We start from the raw sequence: 11,095 nt of genomic DNA on the forward strand, positions 1-11,095 counted from the left end.
TTTATATTGTTACTAGACTTTTTCTTTTGTATGATAAAAAAAAGGCAAAATCTTTTATTTATTTCTTTAATAAAAATGTAAACATTTCCATGCAGTAAAATACCAAATTGTACAGTTACAAAATTATATGACTTCACAAAATATATGACAGATGGTTATAACGCATTTAAACTGGATGGAATGTGGTCACTGCTCTTTAGTAAAAAAAAGTTCTGTCTCCTATAAAAATGCTTGAACCCCTTTTTCATTTTTAGTGAATTATTTATAACTTTTGCAATTTTAGTGAGCGGGCCTTCAAATTTTTCAAAAACTATGTATATTCAATTCCGAATCGAATGACACCTCAACCATTTTTATAGGAGATGGAGAACTTTTTTTTTATACTAAAGAGCACATGTAGATCAGACTAATATGATAGATACACCACCTTATTATCTATAACTAATTTGACTATTTTTTGTGTAATAATTATTTTTCTTTCATTAGGACCCGATTTAAAACACATTGTCCGGTAAAAAATGATGAAATCTAATTTTGAATCGAAAAAACCATTATTTTAAAAACTTGTACACTTATAGAGGGTAGTAAATTAGTATAAAACGTAGAATTGTAGAATTAGGTGGCGTATCTACCATTTGCGTTTTATCCATTATTTACAGGACGTGGCCTTGTCCGGGACAGGTTAACGTGCACTCTGAGGCACAGGGTGTAACACCACTAAATTCCCAACTAAGGACTGAGAATTATAAGTCAAAATTTCTTAGATGAAAAGCTCAGTATCTTATATAACCCCGGACCTCGTGACCACATAGGGTAACCACTGAACCAGAGAGGCTTATGTTATAAGTATGTAAGAGAGTTATGTTAACATAATTGTGGAACACTATAACTAAGATCTTCGTATGACTTCATTTTCCCAAGTAAAAGGCGGTGTACAGTGTACCTCTGTAACTGAAGACGTCCGAAGCATAATAAATGACCTGTAAGGTAAAATTAAGTAAATTAGTATTATGTATATAAGTATAAAGTATTTCTCCTGGAAATAGTTTACAACTGTTAAAATTATTTAAAATCCTACAGAATTTATATACATAACTAGCTGACGCCCCCGGTTTCACCCGCGTAGTTCCCGTTTTGGTGAGAATAGGAGGATAAAAATATGCCTATGAAACTCACAAATAACATGGTAAAAGAATTTGGAAGTCAATCAGTAGATCCAGAGGTTATTTAGTTCAATAAATATTAAGCCAGACTTCTAAAGGTTATAGTTTTTGTTAGCAATTTTCCTCTTCTTTTTGAATCTTTTGGCAAATTGGAAATATCTTAAATAGTTTTTGATATTAAAAAAACAAACCCCTTATATTTTAGTTAATTGTTTATAACTTTTGCAATTTTTGCAAGCAGCCCTTTAATTTTTTCAAAAGCTTTTCAAATGTGTTTCCGAAAAAATGACACCTCAATCATAGTTCTAGGAGAAGGAGAAAAAGTTTCAATCTAAATGGCGTTTGTGAACTAGAACTAATGGGGTGTAATGCCACCAACTTTCCAACTCACGGCTGATAATTATAACTAAAAATTTCTTAAAAGAAGGAAAAACTCAGTATCTCATTTAGCTCTACCCAGGATTTGAACCCAGGACCTTGTGAACACATAGACTAACCACTGGACCACAGAGGCAGTCATGTTGACATATGGAACACTATAACGAAGTTCTTTATAATATGACTTCATTTTCCAAACTAAGGCAGTGTACACCTCTAAAACTGAAGACATCTGAAGCATATTTGACCTGTAAAGTAAAATTAATTATCATGATTTTTTGATTTACCTTCGTCAAAATCGTAAACAATTTTTACCAAAATTACATTAAACTAGCGGATGCCCGCGACTTCGTCCACGTGGAAAGTTCAGTTTTTCACAAATCCCGCGGGAACCATAGATTTTCCGGGATATTCCTAAATTAATCCAGGGTAATATCTATCTTCGTTATAAATTTCAGCCAAATCGGTTCAGTAGTTGCGGCGTTAAAGAGTAACAGCTACCCTACCATACTCCCACCCAACACCTACTCTACCATACTCTACTCAACTCTACCTCTACCATAAGTATCCTATGTTCTTCTCCTAGATCTAAGCTCCTCTCCACCAATTTTTAGCCTAATCGGTCCAGCTGTTCTTGAGGTATAAGTGTTGTAACAAACCTGACTTTCTTTTATATTTATAGATTTCTCAGACATATTAGTTACAAAAATTATACTATTATATACCACTCATAATATTCCCACCCCACAAATGACAAAATTAGTCAAAAGGATTATCAGAGCGAATCTTCTAGTGTAGCCTTATTTAAATATTTGACATCCGTATATATTGTGATGATATGGCTTGTTCTTGTTAATTAATAAAGCCTTACGTGATTCTTCCCTCGCTTTAAGATCACCAGATTATTGGACCAAAATATTTGCGCCAGTAATCCCTCCTGTACTCTCGTCTGTTTGTCGACTCCGTTTCCCACTGGGATTTCTCCTAGTCTTCCACAAAGTTGCTTGAAGTAACGGGGTCCACCGCATGAAAGTGAGAGTGGAGTTGAGGTGCAGAGGCTAGAGAGTTACACTTCATTTGTAACTCTTATATTGCGCTTGTCACCCCCATAAACCCCGAAAAATGGTATGGAGTTATAATCTACAGTTCATATTAATTCTCAGTCTGGAGTAGGGAAGCTGAAGTTGTTACACTCCCTTCCCTCAGAAAGCATTTCCTAATATAATGTAATGCATAATTACCTTCATCTTATCGTAGGAACTTGGGTTTATATGTTTATCATTAAATCTATGGTTCTGGCACGTCCTCCTGCACCATCAGTAGCATAAGCCCGTTCAATGAAAGCCCATTGAGCATGCTGATTTCCAATGATCAAGTCCTTCTTCTGAAAATTATTACGGAAGCATTTTAACAAATGAGGAACATCATGAATATGATATACCTTGTTGTTATTAATCATATAATAAAATATATTTTCAGCGTCTTCATTACTATTATGAAGGCATTCTCTGTGTGTATCAGTTATTAATGAATTTATTGCAGCTACATTTGCAGAACCTTAGTCACAGATCGTAGCTCTTAAAATAAATCCAGATTTAAATATTGCCTCAATTATTTCTCTAAGAATTCTTTTTAAATTTAAAGTCTTTATTCCATCACAGAGAAAATAATAAGCTAAAGGTATTTTCCAAGATGGAAATAAGCCACGTAACATAAAAACTAAAACTTTATCTGCAACATTATTTGCTCGTTCACCACCTATGTTCCTAGGTCTTCAAAACCCTCAATAACCCCAGAATGAATATTAAAAAATAAATTTTTGTTGACAGCCATTTCATCAAACAACAATATACACTGCAAAAAATCAAAAATCAAAAATCATTTATTTCAAGTAGGCTCAGTTTACAAGCACTTTTGACACGTCAGTTGACTATTTGTAAAGATTCTACCACCGGTTCGGAAGGCAGGTCCTGCTGAGAAGATACCGGCAAGAAACTCAACAGTTGCTCTTTTGAAAAAGTCATACAGTATTATAATTTACAATTGATAACAATTACTGTTTACATTTGTTATAGTTTTACTTCCTGTGTGTAGGTGGAAGCTGATCCAACGGCCTCCAAGCATTTTTATCATTAAGGAACTCATCAATGTTGTAGTACCCTCGACTAAGTAAATGTTTTTTAACACATTGCTTAAAGCTATGCATTGGCAGGTCCATCACAGTCTTGGGGATCTTATTATAGAAGAGTACACCCAAACCTACAAAAGATTTTTTTACTCTTTGGAGACGATATGCAGAAATAACTAACTTATGCCCGTGTCTAGTAAGACGTGGGTTTAGATCTCCTTTTCGTTTGTACAAATTAATATTTTGTCTTACATATATTATACAGTTATATATATATTGACAGGCTACTGTTAGTATACCTATTTCTTTAAACTTTTGACGAAGGGACTCGCGTGATTTTAATTGATATATTGCTCGAATTGCTCTTTTTTGAAGTACAAATATAGATTGTATATCGGCAGCCTTGCCCCACAATAAAATACCGTAAGACATTACGCTGTGAAAGTACGCAAAATAAACAAGCCTAGCTGTATCGACATCAGTAAACTGTCTTATTTTTCTCACGGCAAATGCCGCTGAGCTAAGTTTACCAGACAGTTTTTCTATATGAGCACCCCACTGAAGTTTACAATCCAAGGTCACTCCCAGGAAAACTGTGGAACTCTCCATTTCTAGTGTTTCACCATCGATCATTATAGACTTATCTAGTTTTATAACATTTGGCAATGAAAACTCAATACATTTTGTTTTCTTAGCATTCAAAAGTAGATTATTTGCAGTGAACCAATGCGACACATGCGATATGGCACGGTTTACGTCGTCAGAGTTATCTTTATTTCTGTCGGACTTAAAAATTAAGGATGTATCATCAGCAAACAGTACAATCTCACATATGCCGCTGACATGGTATGGTAAATCGTTTATGTACACTAAAAATAGAAAAGGACCCAGAATTGAACCCTGTGGGACGCCCATTATGGTAGTGGAACCGTGCGACTTTATATCATTTATGCATACCTTCTGTGTTCTATCACTGAGATAAGAGGCAATGAGATCGAGTGCAACACTTTTGATGCCATAGTGGCTTAACTTGAGTAGAAGCGTGTTATGGTCAACACAATCGAACGCCTTGGACAGATCACAGAACACACCAATTGCATTCTTAGAACCTTCCCATGCTTCATAAATATGTTTTAAAAGTTTAGCCCCTGCATCAGTTGTATTGCGACCTTTTGTAAAACCATACTGTTCAGGATGAAGCAAGTTATTTAAATTAAAATGACATAAAAGTTGATTTAATATGATTTTTTCAAAGACCTTGCTAAGTGTTGGCAATATTGTAATCGGTCTATAATTATTAAGATCTGATTTGTCTCCTGATTTAAAAAGTGGTATCAATTTGCCATGCTTCATTAGGTTCGGAAAAATACCTAAGTCCACACATTCATTAAAAATAATAGCTAAGTGGGGAGCAATGATATCAATTATATTAGATATTACTTTCACTGACATGCCCCACAGATCTCCGGTTCTTTTTAATTTTAATAAATTGAAAGATCTTTTAATGTCTGATACAGTTATGTGGTGAAATTCAAAAAGAACGTTGCACTCTTTAACATTGCCTCTTAATAGTCTCTGGGCTTCCGTAGCAGACGAATCTAGTGAATCAGTTAACAAGATAGGAACATTCTGGAAAAAATCTTCAAAGGCATTAACAACCTCGATATCAGTGTTTACCTTTTTGTCATTGACAATTAATTCAAAACTCATATCCCGCGGTTTGATTTTTCCTGATTCTCTATTAATTATGTTCCAGGTGGTTTGTATCTTGTTCTCAGACTCAATTATTTTCTGTTTGATGTGTAACGATTTCGCAAGAATACAAACACGTTTAAAAATTTTTGAGTAACTTTTTACGTAATCTAAATAAGTTCGCGTTTGATTATATTGTTTTTCCTCGTACAACTCGTACAATTTATCTCTACTTTTATAGATGCCTACAGTAGCCCATTCGCTAAACTTTAATTTTTGGCTAGCATTTATGCGTTTAAAGTTAAAAATTTTACTAAACTCTCTGTCTATTGACTTGAAAAGTGTACCAAAGAGCATGTCTGGATGATTATTTTCAAATGCAAGACTTGGAATTTTAGAAATAATTGTGTTTTTAAATCGCTTTAATTTACTTTCAGATATTGGCCTACACTTTACCCATTGATTGCTATTGGGTTTATTATTTAAGATAGTAATTATTTGACCACTATGATCAGAGCTTAATTTATTTATTATCTTCTTTTTCTCAAGCACACAATTATAAAATATATTATCTAGACAGGTACCTGAAGTTGCGGTTATCCTAGTAGGTTCGTTAAAAGCATGCGTCAAATCAAAACATTTGAATAAGTTAAGAAATCTAATAGATTTTGTGTTTTCTGTTAGAATATCAACATTAAAATCGCCGCAAATCAGTATTTGTTTGGAAGATGTGCACAATCGCCTCATTACATCTTCCATTACCTCTTCAAATTGATCAAAGTCAGCAGGAGGGGGTCGGTACACGCATACTATAATAATTTGTTCCAACTCCACACAAGAAAGTTCAACAATGCATTCCACAGAAAGACTAACTATATCTTTTCTATCCTTACATTTTAAGTTATTATGTAAGAAAATTAAGGAGCCACCATGACCAGCCCTTCTGAAGAACACACTTGACAATGAATAATTATTAATATTAAGAACTGACAGCTGTGAGTTAGTGAGCCAATGCTCCGTAAGACATAAAATGTGTATATTGAATTTTTCTACAAATAGTTCAACTTCTAATTCCTTGCCGTTGATGCTCTGTATGTTTTGGTGTACAAGGTTAATGTTACAGTGCATCTCCGTTGTCGTATCTTCTAGTTTAAAAAATTTTCAATTGTAACAGTACCAGGATTGGTACTGCAGTCAGGTAAACCCATAGTCTGTGTGTTCTTAGCACAATCAGCCAAATGCTGGAAAATAAATTCATTAATACCTGGTCTCACAGGTATTTTAGTTAATAGAGAGTTTGTAGTTGATTTGGATAGGAATATTAAATATTTCTGTAAGAATTTGTAAAAATTAAGGCTCAACTTAAATAATGTAAGTGCAAAGATTTTCTCATCATTAGTGTATCTAGGAGATTTGACTTTAGAATCAGATAATCTTAACTGTGATCCACTAATAATTTTCCAAACTGAGTTAACAAAGAATAATTTGAAATAAAATATTGTCCTTACTAGCACAAAGTTTTGACTATAATTGTTAGCATTTGTAAGTCTCATTGCGCAACATTTGTTTTAATGTTCTAATATTCTGACTTAACTTTTGCTTCCTAGGAGTTTCAAACTTAGCCGATCGAACTCTAGGAATTATGTCAGACTTTCTATGAGGCTTGTGTCTAAAATGAGGCCTAACATGCACAAAGGGATTCTGTGAAGCAGAAGGCAGGGGATCAGGTAAAATTGAACTCTGTAAATATTCGGACTGGGATTGTGAGCCTAGACAGACACTATTTGTAGAAATATAATTGATTGTTCGTTAATATTGACATTTAATGCGTTAGTCTGCATTTCAGGCTATTTGTTTGTTTGTGAAGTAGTAGTTACATGGTCAACTATCGTTTATTCGTATTTATTAGGCCCGATGAAAGATACCTCTAGGAACTTGGAATTTGTAGGTGCTAGAACAGCGTTTTGGTTTAAATCACTAATTTCCAAATTCAAAGTAAGTATCGCAGACTTAGTTAACCTTAACCTATGATTAATAACATAGCAAGGTAAACAGGAATATTTACGCAAAAACAGGCAATTGATCAACCATACCTTCCATCTAGTAACATCAGTATATGGTACAGCACGTAAATTAATAGCTGTTTTACACTTAGGCACGCAACAGCGCTTCATTTTGAACGAAAAACAAAAACACTTTTGCACTTTTACTATCGAACACTGAAATTAACCGAGCACAAATCAAACTATAACTCTTTATTAACAATACTATACAATAATATACAGAAAATAAATAAATAGAAATAAAATCCTTGATAAATTGATTTGTAGTTTCCTGTAGTTCCACTGGTTTCACAGTTTTACTCAAGGAACATATTTACATTTTACATTTCACTATAATTGCAGCCATGTTTTTTTACAAGGCAAAAATAAAACTTTAATAAAAAGGTTCAGCCAATCACAACAGAGCATAGACTGGCTTCGGTTCCGAAAATGATCGGATAATTAAAAAGGGATGGAAAAGGCATTTTCCATAAACACCACAATGTGTGCGTAAAGGATGGAGAATCCGTTAAATTGACGAATCTTTTGGCCGAAGGCACACTGGCGTGAATAACACAACACAGACTGTAATCGGTGATCACAAACGTCAAATGACGTCGGTGGTTGCTTTTGACTTTGATAATTGACATTACCCAATGAAGGGGGAACGGCCCTAAGTGGTCTATACAATTTATAGTTATATAAGTGAGATGAAAATATGAACCTTACGAGTAAAAATATGTTTGTCTCATTCTAATCTACATTGTTTTTAAAATGGACAACATAATGTCAAACAGTTCTATGTATCATTCAAAATCATTCATATTATTACAAAATTACAAAGCTCCGCCTTGAAGCACGTAGGCGCCATTTAAATTAGAGCCGTGATAGCTCAGTGGAAATGACCTCTGCCTCCGATTCCGGAGGGTGTGGGTTCGAATTCGGTCCGGGGCATGCACCTCCAACTTTTCAGTTGTGTGCATTTTAAGAAATTAAGTAAATATCACGTGTCTCAAACGGTGAAGGAAAAACATCGTGAGGAAACCTGCATACCAGAGAATTATCTTAATTCTCTGCGTGTGTGAAGTCTGCCAATCCGCATTGGGCCAGCGTGGTGGGCTATTGGCCTAACCCCTCTCATTCTGAGAGGAGACTCGAGCTCAGCAGTGAGCAGTGAGCTCAGCAGTGAGTGAGTTGAATTTAAAGGAATCATTAATGTCCTGTGAAACTTTTTTAATATATGTCCATCTGATTGTTTTTGTCTTATTCTTTTATTTGATATTGTCCTTGAAATCATATCGTTTTTATGGTGTTTCTTGTCATTCTACTTTTAGAACGTACAAACTTAAATATATATGCTGGTAGGTAGGTATTAACGCAGAATAAAGATGATCAAGAATAAGTCTTCATTCTGTAAAAAAACCCATAAAAAAAAACAAACGTCACGCGTCTCCTTGACATCCGCATATACAAACTGTTTTCATAATTTGTATTTCAAAATTTAACACTAATAACATTTATGTAAATTAATATAATAATAAATAATTACCTACCAATAAAAAATACTCCATCTTATTTGTTTAGTTTTTGTGAATAGTTTTTAAAATATTTAAAAAATAAGACGACATTTTTCTTCAATAATATTGAAAATTACTGATGCAACGCTTTGTGTCGTACTGACTTGAGAAAGCATTCGTTTTTAGAATTTTGTATTTGACACGGCTACGACACCGTCGTGTTCCGTGCGCACTATCTGCCTGTTATTTTTTAATCTGTGGGTATTAGGTATATAGGTATTAAAGGTGGGCGGTTACGGCGCCATTTTTAAGAAATTTTTCGCTTCAGATCACGTGACCTTATTTCGTTTCCTCTTATAATTAGCTCTTTGGTGGTATGAAGTTTAAATGAAACTGCCACTTTTGTGTTTAGTCTATGACTGTCACCTTCATTAAATTCGTCGTGATGTCGTGATTTGTTTTGTCCGTTTTGTCGTCTGTGTACGTAGTATCTACAAAGACCTTATACATGTTAACTAAGTTAAAAGTTTAAGATCTTTGAGTATCTATTAGTCTTTGCGTCTCAGAGTGTGAGTCTGACCACAGACTAATAGATACTGGAGTATATAATATATGTTCCTTGGTATCTAATCTAAATCTGTGGTTCCTTGAGTCTGACCGTAGTATCTGTCTCTGTGACTTGTTAACACTTGTTAATCTGTGGTGACTTCATGACTTGCCATTTTTGATTTTTTATTTTTCGTGAATTGAATTCAAGTTTCCTGTTTCTTCAACTCAAATTCGTGCCTCGTGGTGATAAATATGTTAAAACATTCAGGTTAATAGTTCTAATCAGCAAACTACAATGATGAAATGCTGAATAATTTAGGTTTAGAGTTTCTGGTAAATCATTCTTCTTCGTTGAAAAGTTTTGCGCGGTTGAGATCATGCGTGAACATCGAGTTGGTTTGGTAAATGTCGTTCTCTGTTGTTTTCTAGAGTTCAGGGTTCCCAACTTAGAGGTTTTCCGCCCAGATTTAGGGGGCAAATAAGTGGAATGGGATTTTTTTAGGGGTCTGAAATTTTTAGGGGTATTTTCAGGGATATTTTGACTCTTTAATATTTTTAAATTGATGATGATTTTAATATTTCTTTCTTGGCCTAGCGACTTATAACGACATATAATACGTTATTCTACCACCACTCTGAGGCAACTGGCGGCGATTTTCATCGAATATAAAAAAAATAGTAAATTTATTCATTGTCAACATGTATGATTTCAAAAAATCTGAATCTTCAGATAAAGACGTAGGATTTTGTCTGTATTAAATATAGACTTTTGAAACTTATTACAGCATTTTATTTCTAAATTATTATGAATTTATATTTTTTAGGAGGACAACTCAATAATTAAGGCGATTTTAGGGGTTTTTGACACAAACTTAGGGATAAATATTTTGGAGAGTTGGTAACACTGCTAGAGTTGTTTGTTCATTGTTTGTTTGTTCAGTAAAAAGGTCCGACTCATCCGATGGTTGATGATGAAATGCTTGTTCGTCTCATCAGCATCTGATGAATCAATAGCTCAATAATAAAGGGGCCGGACTCATCACCGAGAGGTCATGGTTCGATCCCCGCTCACCCTTAACAGTATTCCGACTATTTGGAGGGAAATGGGAATGTTGGTCATTAAAAAAAAAGATTTAGCAAATATTCTTTACACAAAAAAATAAAAAAATAATGTCAGGAATCTTCATCATCAGTTGAATCTCTCGTCATATTTAGTAGCGCAACTGTCGCCTGTCGGACGACCTTGCACCAATGTGTTCTAACTGTAAAGTTGTAAGTTGATCCTTTAGTGAGTTTAACATGGAAATAATCAGGATATGTGGGTATAAAAATGAATGCTGGCTATGCAGCATCTACAAAGCGAGCATTCATTTTTAAAATGCACTTCTTCCCTAGTAGGGAGATGTTTAAGCGTGAAGGGGTACCCCAATAGATACAAAAATTTATTGTTTAATGGAGAGAAGTTTATGTAAAGTACAAATACACTTTTTTGGCTTTAACACATTAACTACAAATTTATTCAACAACAAATACATATTATTAATTAAATTAAGCCAATAAGCACTGGGCCAGCGTGGTGGACTATTCCCCTCTCATTCTGGGAGGACTTGCAATTCAATTAAAAGT

The 11,095-nt window shown here is 34.2% G+C and overlaps 1 long non-coding RNA gene across 1 annotated transcript; it reads right to left on the reverse strand.

Moving 5' to 3' along the window:
* Window positions 1-52: 52 nt before the first annotated feature.
* On the reverse strand, window positions 53-7,983 carry LOC128199574 (uncharacterized). The gene is made up of 3 exons (XR_008252163.1): window positions 7,455-7,983; window positions 2,783-2,925; window positions 53-980 (listed from the first exon to the last, which is right to left on the reverse strand). It is a non-coding gene; the product is annotated as an uncharacterized LOC128199574 (long non-coding RNA).
* Between the last annotated feature and the right edge of the window lie 3,112 nt (window positions 7,984-11,095).

This window comes from Bicyclus anynana, chromosome 26 (assembly GCF_947172395.1).
Source record: "Bicyclus anynana chromosome 26, ilBicAnyn1.1, whole genome shotgun sequence".
In the NCBI taxonomy this organism is placed as follows: domain Eukaryota; kingdom Metazoa; phylum Arthropoda; class Insecta; order Lepidoptera; family Nymphalidae; genus Bicyclus; species Bicyclus anynana.